This window comes from Nannospalax galili, unplaced genomic scaffold (assembly GCF_000622305.1).
Source record: "Nannospalax galili isolate Female #2095 unplaced genomic scaffold, S.galili_v1.0 scaffold2498, whole genome shotgun sequence".
Taxonomy (NCBI): Eukaryota; Metazoa; Chordata; class Mammalia; order Rodentia; family Spalacidae; genus Nannospalax; species Nannospalax galili.
In genome coordinates, this window is record NW_008340781.1 from 5,951 (window position 1) to 18,052 (window position 12,102).

Genomic DNA, 12,102 nt, shown 5'->3' on the forward strand with positions numbered 1-12,102 from the left:
TGTTGAGTATAGTCATTCCTTTCTTCAGCTCTTTGTATTGCTTCCAGAATTCTCTGAGGGGCTGGTTTTTTGGACATGAATTCCTTCAGCCTATTTATGTCATGGAAGATTTTTCTTTCCCCTTTGACTATAATAGACATTTTGTCTGGGTATAGTAATCTGGGTTGGCACCTGTGATCGTTTAAAACTGGGAATACTTTGGTCCAGGCTCTTCTGGCTTTCATAGTTTGCACTGGAAAGTCAGCTGTAATCCTAATGGGAGATGGGAGGTTGAATGGGGCTGGGGGAGTCAAGGCTAGGAGGGCTCGATGGACTTACCCCAGAGAGATGCATGCAGGTGGGAGATAACTCATTTTTTATGTCTTTATTTTTGTGTGTGTGTATTTCATGTATAACATCCCAAACAACCTTATTCAGGTATATACCCACTTCCCAAATGACACCCTCCCATAGCCACCCCCCATACATATTCTCTGTCATTCCTGTTACTGTCCACTGTGTTGCTGGCGCCCCCATCCATTTCGAGTGCTTATCCACCTGCTGAATCTACTCAGCCTATGTACAGTTCCTTGCTTTAGGAAAATCAGCTCTTCCTCATCTAGCAGTAATCAGTTGTCAATAAGCCTTTTGATAAGACTGGGGTCTGCTGTTCATTTTCCCTCTTCTATGCTGGGTTAGTGTCTGCAAGTCTCTTGGGCCCCCCTGGCCAACAACTCAAAGGAAGGTATCTCTTATTTCGCATTGTTCCTTGTTACGTATCTTTTAGCTACACATATGGACTCTTAAAAAAGTATATTGTACCCTTTAATCTTTCATTATACTTTCCTTTTGGCTGTTTAAGACTATACAGTTGGCCCAGATAAACCAATTTATTTTTAATCTTAAGGACGTTTGAGGATCTGCTCCTCAGGAGTCACATGGGCTTTGGAGGAGCCCCTAGCTCCTTTCTTTTAGCAGTTCCATCTGTGTGAAGATAAGTCAAAGGTCCTGCTGGACCATGGCTGGCTTCACTTGGAAGCATGGAGGAAATGTTTCCTCTATGTTGACCCTTCTCTTTGAAGATTAGACACTGGTTCAAGTCCATTTGATGGGGTCTCCATGGCCTCCTTGATCAAGAGGACAGGTTACTCACAACAGTTACAGGACATTTTGACAAATGCTCATAGTCCCTTGGAACTTAGTCTACCTGTGAGGGCAAAGAACAAAAACTGTCCTTTAAGTTTCTCTGACTGAATTACTATAGGCCTCAAAGTATGGCTGTTAAACATCCAAGAAGGTTAGTTCCACCATTCTGGTACTTTTATTTATGATGTGCCATGTAGATAAACCTTGGGCAAAGACTAAACATTCTCAGATAAACCTTGCCTAGACATATATAATATTCCTTGATCAAGCTGCATGTATAATTTGTCAGTAGGTTGTTGGACTAATATGGTTCCCTCTGGTTTTCTAAAACTAGATGTGCATTTTTTATCTCTCACATTGTCTAACCCTTCCACCATGGTTTCCCTATTTAAGGTGCCCCCATTTTTCCCATTTCTCCTTTAATTATATCCTTCTCCTGTGGTCCCACCTCTCTTGAACTTCTTCTTTCCCTCTATCCCCTAGCTTCCTTGTATAGCCTTCCCCCCACCTTAAAATAACCCCGTTTTTATCCATAGCTCCCTCATTAACGCCTTATTCCTATTGTTCTTCTCTTTTAGATTCTTTGTTATCCTTTACTTCCCTGGTTCCTTTCCATTACCCTGGTTCCTGTAGTTATTTTGGATACCTACTCACTTGTCAGGATTTGGTGCTAGGATCCACATATGAGGGAGAACATACGTCATTTGTTTTTCTGAGTCTGTGTTACTTCAATTAGTATAACATTTTCTAGTTCCATCCATTTACCTGTAAATTTCATGATTTCATTTTTCTTTACTGCTAAGTAAAACTCCATTGTATAAATGAACCCATTTTCATTATCCACTTGTCAGTTGAGGGACACTTAGGTGCGTCCATCTCTTAGCTACTGTGAAAAGAGCACCAACAAACATGGATGTACAAGTATCTCTGCAATAGGATGAGTTCTTTGGGTATATGCCAAGGAGTAGTATAACTGGGTCAAATGGTAGTTTCATTTTTAGGTTTTTAAGAATTCTCCACACTGCTTTCCACAGGAGTTGTACAATTTTGCAGCCCCAACAGCAGTGGATGAGCATTCCCCCTTCCCTACATCTTCTCCAACATTTGGTATCATTTGTTCTCTTGATCTTAGCTAGTCTGACTGGGGTAAAGTGAAATCTTAAAGTGCTTTTAGTTTGCATTTCCCCAATTACTAGTGATGTCGAACACCTTTCAAGATGCTCCTTAGCTGTGTTTATTTCTTCTTTTGAGAGCTCTCTGTTCAGCTCCTTAGCCCATGTTTTAACTAGGTTGCTTCCTTTCTTGATCCTTTGTTTTTTTGAGTTTGTTGTATATTCTGGATGTTATACTTCTGTCAGATGTGTCGCTGGTGAAAATTTTCTCCCATTCTGTGGGTTTTCTCTTCACTTCCTTGGTTGCTTCTTTTGATGTACAGAAGCATTTTAGTTTAATGAGGTCCCATTTGTTGATTCTTGTCCTTTTTTCCTGAGCAATTGATATCCAGTTTAGAAAATCCTTTCCTACACGTATATCTTATAGGTTATTGCGAAAGTTTTCTTCTAACAGTTTCAGAGTTTCAGGCTTTACATTGAGGTCTTTGATCCGTTTGGAGTTGACTTTTGAACAATGTGATACATAGTGGTTTAGCATCATTCTTCTACAGGTGGAGATCCAGTTTTGCCAGCACTATTTGCTGAACATGCTGTCTTTCCTCCAGTGAATGTTTTTGGCCACTTTGTCAACTGTCAGGTGGCTGAAATTGCATGTATTCATATTTGGATCTTCAATTTTGTTTCATTGATCTGTGGGTCTATTTTTGTGCCAGTCCCATGTTGGTTTTATGACTACAGCTCTGTAATACAGTTTAAAATCTGATATAGTAATTCTCTCAGCATTGCTCTTAGTGCTCAGGATTGCTTTGGTTATCTGAGGTCTTTTGTGCCTCCATATGAATCTTAGGATTCACAAGTATCTCTGCAATAGGATGAGTTCTTTGGGTATATGCCAAGGAGTAGTATAACTGGGTCAAATGGTAGTTTCATTTTTAGGTTTTTAAGAATTCTCCACACTGCTTTCCACAGGAGTTGTACAATTTTCACAATTCTGTGAAAATTTTCATTTATTTGTGTTCTTTCCAATTTTTTAATGTAGGCACTTAAAGTTATAAACTTCCCTCTAAGGACTGCTTTTAACTTGTCCCAGAGGTTGTGTTGTGTTGTATTGTCTTTTTCATTTAGTTCCGGGAATACTTTTATTTCTTTCTTAATTTCTCCTTTGACCCATTAATAATTTAGGAGTGTGTTGTTTAATCTCTATGTGTTCATGTAATTACTATGGCTTCTTCTGCTGTTGATTTTATGCTTTATTGCGTTGTGGTATAATAGAATGCATGGAATTATTTCAATCTTCTTGTATTTGTTGAGTTTGTGTTTTGTTGATTTTGGAGAAGATTCCATGGGGTGCTGATTAGAAAGTATATTCTTTGGTGCTTGGGTGGAATATTCGATAGACATCTGTTAGGTCCATTTGATATATGGCATTGTTTAATTCAGATGTTTCTCTGTTAATTCTCTGTCCTGTTGACCTATCTAATGGAGACAATGGGGTATTCAAGTCCCCTAATATTTTATTTATACTTTTAGTAACATTTTATAGGATAGAATTTTTGCTCACCTCTTTAATGTTTCATGTCTACCTCATACTGAGAAATTTTAGTAATTGCAAATTATGCAAATGGTCTAATAATTTTTAAAACATGCACACATATCCTATTTTCATTTTGACAATAATAACTGCAAGATCATTGACCTTATTTAGAATTACTTTGGAGACTTTTTCAAAATTTTATCTTAAATTATATTTTGTTGGGCATTTATTACCAAAATGCTTTTGTTTAAAAGTGATTTTCCCTTATGGGTTTTATGAAACTAAAATATGCAGAGCCTTACTTTCTTCTTCAGTTGATTTTTAGGTTTTGTTGATTGACAGTTTTCCCATTCTTTTAAATTTTTTATTCATTATTTTATGTGTATAAGTGTATTGCCTGCATGTGTTTAAGTGTGCCTGAGTCATGCAATGCCCATAGAGGTCAGAACAGGGCTTCAGGTCCTCTGGAACCAGAGTTACAGATGGTTGTGCCATGTGGGTGCTGGGAATCAATCCTGGCTCCTCTGCAAGAACATCCGGGTCTCTTAACAAATGAGCCATCTCTCCAGTCCCATTCTCCTTTTATTTTGATACAAGGACTCCCTGTAGCCACAGTTGGCCTGGAACTCACTACACACGCCATGCTGGCCTTGATCTCACAGAGATCCACCTGCCTCTGCCAGTCAAGTGCTGGGATTAAAGGTGTGCATCACCAAGCCTGGCTTTCTATATTATTTATTGATTTAAAAAAATAAAATGATTTTTTCCTCAAAATTAACTCAAAGGTACATTCCAGGAACGTGGGCTTTAAAACTGTCATTTGATCAGTGTCCTTGCTTTTCTTATAGGTTAACATTTTTGTGTTTTCCATGCGTATTAGAAATAGCTCATAGAGTTTCCCTCTATAACTGCATGAGAAATGGTAAGGATGAAAATCAGACTTGGGCACCTACTAAAATCTGCACTTCCAACAGGACAAGCTAAGTTTCCAGAGACAGCATGCAAATTAAAATGTGGAATGAACTGTAAGACACATTTAGTGTCTCAACTACGCTTTGCTGGGTGGAGTATTTGTCTGATACCGGGTAAAATGAAACACAGAGGAGAATTTCAGTGAAATGACATGATGCTACAAATTTTAAATTACCTCTAAGGACTCAGAAATCACAAAAATCCATCATGTTAAGTAGGGAACTGTTAATACAAGCGAAATCATGTAGCACTGAAGTACAAATGCCTAGATAGGCACACCTAAGTGGTCAGAAGTTTGAAAATCATTTTATTTTAATCAATTAGGTTTAAAAGTATAAAAATGACAAATTACTGAGTTGGATGACATTTGTCATGCACGTAAAGGAAGAAAATTCCTCCCAATCATTAACAAAAAGAACATTCTGCATTATTACAGCTGTTATTATTATCATTTATTAAGAATGTTTAAACAGGTGAAGAATTTTAAAGAGTGTTAAGTAGATTGCTATAGATGTGTTCCCTAAACTTTTGTGCATTGTAATTCCAGGTTTCCATTAGTTAGAACATTTAATTTGCAACATTTGGTTTCAGGTTAATTCATCCCTAGCTAAATGAAGGGGAGAATTAAATCAATTACCTATTTAATTGGGGCAAAATATATGTTTTCTTGAAAGGTTTAAGTAATTTAAACTTTGTTCTGGCTTGCTTATCTTAGATTATTGACACAATCACATGAATTTTCCCTTCTTTGTAAGATACAGTAAATTCTAGTGTTGTTCAAGATTTATCCAACCAAAGAGAAATATTTCTTATATTGTAAATTTGGTGAAGCTAAAAGTACCCTAGAATTTGGATGAATAAGAATTCATTGAACAGACTTCAGGCCTGTATAGATAAACGCTGTGTAAAGATAGAACTTTCTATGTTTATTGCTGCTATGGGACCTTGGAGAGCACAGTTACTGTCCTTCAGTAATGTGTTTTCCTTAACACTTTTCACCTCTCACTCTACTAATGCAGTTCTCTGTGTCACAGTAGGGCTACACAAATAATTGTTGATTAGACTCAGAAATGAATGTTTGATACCTTAAACAACAAATTGAAATTGCAGGAAACAATGATTCTATGCATCCGTTATTTTCAGTCTCCTTTTGGCCTCACCAAAGGACCCAGATTTTAATGTGTGCTATGCAGAATGAATCCCCCCAGTCACAGGGTCTAGCCTGTGAATGTTACTTTAAATGGGAAAAAGGAACTTGGCAGATGTAATTAAGGAAATATTTTGTGATGAGATGTTATTTTGGGGAATAATCCTGTGGGTTCTAAGTATACCAAAGGATGCATCTAGAATAAGGCAGAGGGGAGGATTTTAAGAGAGAGAAAACCATAAAGCAACGTGTTCTACTGCTAGCCTTGAAGATCGAGGAAGGGACCAGAAGCAACTGCAAGGAGCCTGAAAATACCAGGAGAACATAAGCCCTATGGAGCATATATGCGTATGGGAACCACAGATCTAATGTCACCTTGACTTTGGTCTGGTGCAATACATGTCAGACTTCTGACCTTTGAAACTGCTGAGAAAAAAATTATGTTGTATTCAATCATCAAGTTTTTAGTAATGTGTTAAACAGGTGTAGAATTGCATATAGTGAGTCTGTCAGTCTACCTTACACATGTACACATACTCTACAGATTTGGAAGTAAGGGAATGTGCAGAGATCTTGGCTGGAGCTTGTAGAGCAAGAACATTGATTCATTGTCTTATCATAGGTCTTCTTTCCTATTGGTCAAGATCTTACTTTCCCACTGGATTTTTTTTTTTAAGTGTAATATGCTGAGGAACTGCTGGGTTGTGATTTGGTTAAAAAAAGTTGGACTTATATGAGATGATGGAATCAAAAAATTTTTTTTTAGTCATTTGAACACTTCAACAAAGAATACATTTAACCCCACATAATCTAACACATTCTACCTCAATTCCTAACTCACTTTAGACTAAAATATAAAAGTTACTAATATACCACTTGATATCATAGTGACTTAAAAATATAGTCTGATGATTAATAATTCTAAGTTTTTAAGCTTTGATAAATGTAATTGAAAGGAGGACTACATGGGGCTGGGAGGAGTCTTACAACAGATCCTTCTTATTCAGAAATGATGGAAAATTTCCTAATCAATATTGACATCTGACATGTAAGCAGGAATTGAGTGGATGAGTTCAGGTGAGCAAGGATATTTTTCAAGACAAAGAGAGAAACTTGTTTAAAGGCCCAAAGCTGGGCAGGCAGATGTATTAAGTAAACTAGTAGAGATATGGCTACATGGGACAATAATTAAGGGATGAAATAAAGCCAGGGTTGTTAACAGACAGCAGATCAATTCTTGTGAAGAATTCTTTCATTTTTATTTTATCCTTAAAATGTGAAATGTTGGGGCTGGAGAGAGGCGCAGTGGTTAAGAGCTGGCTGCTCTTGCAGAGGACCTGGGTCAGATTCCCAGCACCCACATGGCAGCTATGAACCATCCTTAACTCCAGTTCCAGGGGAGTCCATCGCCATCTTCTGACCTCTGCAGCATTGCAAGACATGGGTGCACTCACATACATGCAGGCAATACACTCATACACATAAAATAAAAATAATAAATAAGCTATTTAAAAATGTGAAATGTTAACAATGAAAACCACCTGAAAATTTCCACGCAGGGGAAGAATGTGCTCCCACTTTCAGACTTTTAAAATATCACTTAATTTTTTGTTTACATAGCTGGAGATACCAGACATGCTCCAGGGAGATCTATAAAATAATGAAGATAAGAAAAAGTTTTAACATTGAACTACACTGGTGCCATTGGTGGTAGAATAACATAAGGTATCTTTAGGAGATAAAGGTCAATGCCAATGAGTACTAGATTAGCCCTAGCCTTAGCTTGCAGGGCTACCTAACTGATATTCTTACATGATGTTGTTTTCTAATTATGTTATACCCATTCATAGCTGTTCTGTATGGCATGCTGGACATACCTGCCAGGGGAATGCTTTATAGGACCTTACAGAATTGTTTGTTCTTTGGCAGTATTTGAATTTGGGGAAGAGTCCACAAAGAGGCTACAGAATGAGAAGAAAAGGAAATAAGGTGACTTAACATTTTTTTTCTCCAATCTCTACCCAAGGACACAGAGACAGTTAAGGAGATCTCTTCTATAGTGATAGGCTTTAAGATGTTTTTACAAAAGGAAACACTGATTTCCTCTTTGAGGTAAATGTGGAAATGCTATAACTTCCTGCTCTTGTAGACCTATGTGATTCCTCCTTATCCCTTGTTGATTTTTCTTAAACATGACCATGTCTTTATGAACATTCCCAATACTTACAATAATTCCACTCCTCACTTTTGAAAGTACAGCATATTTCCTGCTAAAGTTGTGATTGATCCTGTAATCGTAGGCTAGCCCCCAAATAGAGATCATCAAAATTAAAGTATGTGGTTTCCAGTTATGATAAAGAAAACTGAAGCAGGACAGATTGTTCAATAGACCCCTGTGATAAATGGAAGTGGCACCTAGTCACGTTTACAATGGAAGCAACAGTAATTGTGCTTTTTTTTTTTTTTGAGCATTTTGTTTACAGTAAAATAAGTGGAAATAGAGTTCCAATACTCTTTTTACCTCCCCCCATTAATTCATAGATTTCTCTACTATCAACATAATAGACCACAACAAAATGATACAGTTTTTACAACTAATAAGCCTTTGTTGACCTATAATTGTCACAAGTCCAATTCCATAGCTTGAATTAGAGTTCTCTCTTGCTGAAGGACACTCTATCGATATCGACAAATACATGATGACATGCCCACACAGTTATGTGGTCATATAGAGCCATTACACAGCCTCAAAAATCATCTGCGCTCAGCAGAATCATCCTTTCCACCCATCTAGCTCTGTCAAGCACTGATCTTTTCACTGTCTCTGCTATGCTTTTTTCAGAATGTCACAAAGTTGGAACATCCAGTATGTTGGTTTTTCATATCTGCTTCTTTCACTTAGTGATATGTTAAGGTTTCTCTACTCCTTTTCATGCCTTGATAACTTATTTCTTGTTAGCACTAAATGATAGCTATAATATTATTTTCGTGCATGAAAATTGTCTATAACTGCATCTGAAGGACATCTCAGTTTGTTAATTATGAACAAAACTGCTATGAATTTCCATGGGCAGTATTATGACTGCATATAACTTTTCAATGTTTTAAAATGTAGCTGCTGGGTCCTATGGTAAGAGGAGGTTTACAATTGTGAAAACTGTCAAAACTGTCTTGTCAAATTGGCTCCTACTTTTCATTCCCACCAATGATGAATGAGATGTACTGTTACTCTTCATCTGCATAGCATTTGCTGATATCCATAACTTGGGCTGTATTCATGTGCATATAAGCTCAGTCTCTTACTTTTGTTCTATGGTCTCTGTCTATTCTTCTTCTTTTTTAATATAGAATGCTTCACAAAATTGCGTGCCATCCTTGCTCAGGGACCATGCTAATCTCTGTATCATTCCAATTTCAGTACATGTGCTGCCGAAGTGAGCACTATCTCTGTCTATTCTTTTGCTAATATTACATTTTCTTAATTTCTGCAGGTTTATAATAAGCCTGGAGGTCAGGTAATGTCAGTTCTCTGTTTCTTCTCTCTGTTCAGTGGTGTGTTGGAAAGTCCCAATCTATGTCTTCCCACCCAAGATTTAGAATCAATTTTTAGAAATAAATTATTAAATTTTAATTCAGATTGTGATATTTTATAGACCAAGCTGGGAAGAAAAAAATTCTTGATAATGTATAGCAACATTATCAACAATGTATATCAACATTTCTATTGACTTAGAATGTATCTCCATTGATTTAGTTTTTATTTTACTCTTCCGTCAGAATTTTATGGTCTTATCATATTTTTATACATTTAAAAATTGGTGCATAAATATTTTATTTTTGAGACTGATACACTTCACCTGGCTAGTGACATATGTATGTACATATATGATATAGATATGAAAACATAGCAAACAAAAATCAACTTGTCAGATTATAAAATTTAAAATTCTCCTGTATGGCAAAGGAAACAATCTACAGACTGAAAAGAGATCCTGTGGATTAAAATATTCTACTTGTAATGTATATATTCAGTAAGGAATTAATGTCCAAAATACAGAAGTAACACAAATAATCCAATTATAATGAAATTATTACTGAATTAAAAAAATAAGCAAATTACTTGAATCAAAATTTCTCAAAAGCAACACAAATGGCTGACAGATGTACGAAAAATAAATGCTCATCATGTCTAATCAAGGAACTTCAACTTATACCTAGACAGGACAGCTACTGTGAAAAAGGCAAAGGACACCAAGCACGGGAGAAGATACAGCACAAAGGAAATCTTTGGTGAGAATGCAAATTGGGAAACTAAGTCTCTAAGAGTATGGAGCTGCTTCGAAGTGAAAAGTAAAAATATCATGCAACCCAAAGGAAAGAATGTGGGTAAGGCTTATCCCCGTACTGTGTTCCTTGCAGCCACATTCATAGTAGTCAACATAAGGAAGCAACCTAATGTTGATTGTTGAGTAAATGGACAAATCAAATAAATACAAGCAATGGGATCCTATTCAGTCCTTAAAAAGAAGGAAATCCTGCTGCGACATTTGAACAGCTCTTGAAGATATTAAATGAGATAAACCAAGAATAAAAAGACAACTACAGCAAAATTGTACTTACATATAGTGCTCAAAACTCAAAGAAGTTGAGAGTGAAATGATAGTTAACAGGGGCGAGGACTATGGGAGGATGAGAAGGCGCATCATTGATAAAAATTTTAAGTTATATAGGAAGAAAAGTTCAGGAAATAAATTTTACAACATGGTAGCTATATTTTAAATCAGCCATTTATCGTGTACTTAAAACTTCATAGGAGTAGACACTAAATGTTTTCATTTCAACAGAATTAGTTGAGAAATGGAATTGTTCATTGATTAGCTTAGCCATTTTAGAATTATACATATCTGACATGTTTTGCATATTGTAAACACATACAATTTAAAAATCATGGACTCAACAAAGACCTGAAATCAATGAGGAATTAATATTGGAAAAACCTTGGCATGTTGTAGGCTAAGGAAGAAGGGAATGCTGGAATGTGTCCTCATGAGTGATCCTGACATCTTCCTTTAAGTATTTCCCAAATGAGGTCAAGAAAACTACAGTAGTGAATAAGAAACATCCCCTGTGGACTAATATATTTGAACATTGCTCCACGGTTGGTAGTGGTATTTGGGGATGTTAAGGAAGGTTTAGAAGGCATAGGCTTGCTAATGGAAAGACATCATTGAGGGTGACCTTTGAGAGTTTATAGTCTCACCTCACTTCCAGTTCATTCTCTGCTTTACTGCATGTGGTTAAAGATGAGCTCTCTGATCTTACTTCTTCAGTCACTTGCCAGCATGCCTCGCCCTCCATTATGGAATCATATTCTGGAAGCATAAGCCAAAATAAACTCTTCCGTAAGTCACTTTTTGGTCATTTAGATTTATTACAGAAACAGAAAATAGGTAATATAAAAGTTTGCACCAGAAAAATAGAGTATTGCTTTTAAGCACCTGACAATGTGATTTTTCTTTTTCTTTTTTTTTTTTTTTTTTTTTTTTTTCAGGGTCTTTCTGTTTATTCTAGGCTAGCCTCAAGCTCACTTTGCAGCCAATACTTTAAGCAGAGTTTAGTGGGCTGTTCTACAGGGAGCTTGTACGACAATAACACTGAGTAATTTGGATGGTGGAGTCCCAGGTCAGGATGCTTCAGAGGAGAGCAAAGACTGTATCAACAACTGGACCAGAGGCCATTCATGTAATATTTTGGCACAGACTCTGACTTTTCTCTGGCCATGTATTGAGAATTTACATGAGACTGAATTGAAAAGTAATGGCTTAATTTCTTAAAAAGAAGAAATTTTAATGCATCATAACTTTGAGTCTGTGGCATGGTTGTTATTGTCAATCTTATGCAGGTCTAAAATGAAAAGGAGCAAGTGAAAAAGATATACAAAATGTAAAGTTTGGGGAGAAAAAGAGTAGTAGGAGCTTAACATTACAACCAAAGCATGTGCTAAAATAGACTGTAACTGTTACGGACGTTAGTAACATAAGGAGAGGCCTCTGCTCTTCAAGGGGACAATGGAAAGGCTGCCCTGACTTTATTCAACTAAGATTTCAGTTTGTAAAAATTCAAAGCCTTAGGGGTTACTTTCTCCTTGAAAGCATTTGTTTCAATGTAGGAAAGCTTCTGCTAATATGGTTGAAAGGAACAAAGATCCATCC

The 12,102-nt window shown here is 36.5% G+C and overlaps 1 non-coding gene across 1 annotated transcript; it reads right to left on the reverse strand.

Annotated features, from left to right (window-relative positions):
- Positions 1-9,228: 9,228 nt before the first annotated feature.
- On the reverse strand, positions 9,229-9,332 carry LOC115070803. The gene has a single exon (XR_003849935.1). It is a non-coding gene; the product is annotated as a U6 spliceosomal RNA (small nuclear RNA).
- Positions 9,333-12,102: the final 2,770 nt, after the last annotated feature.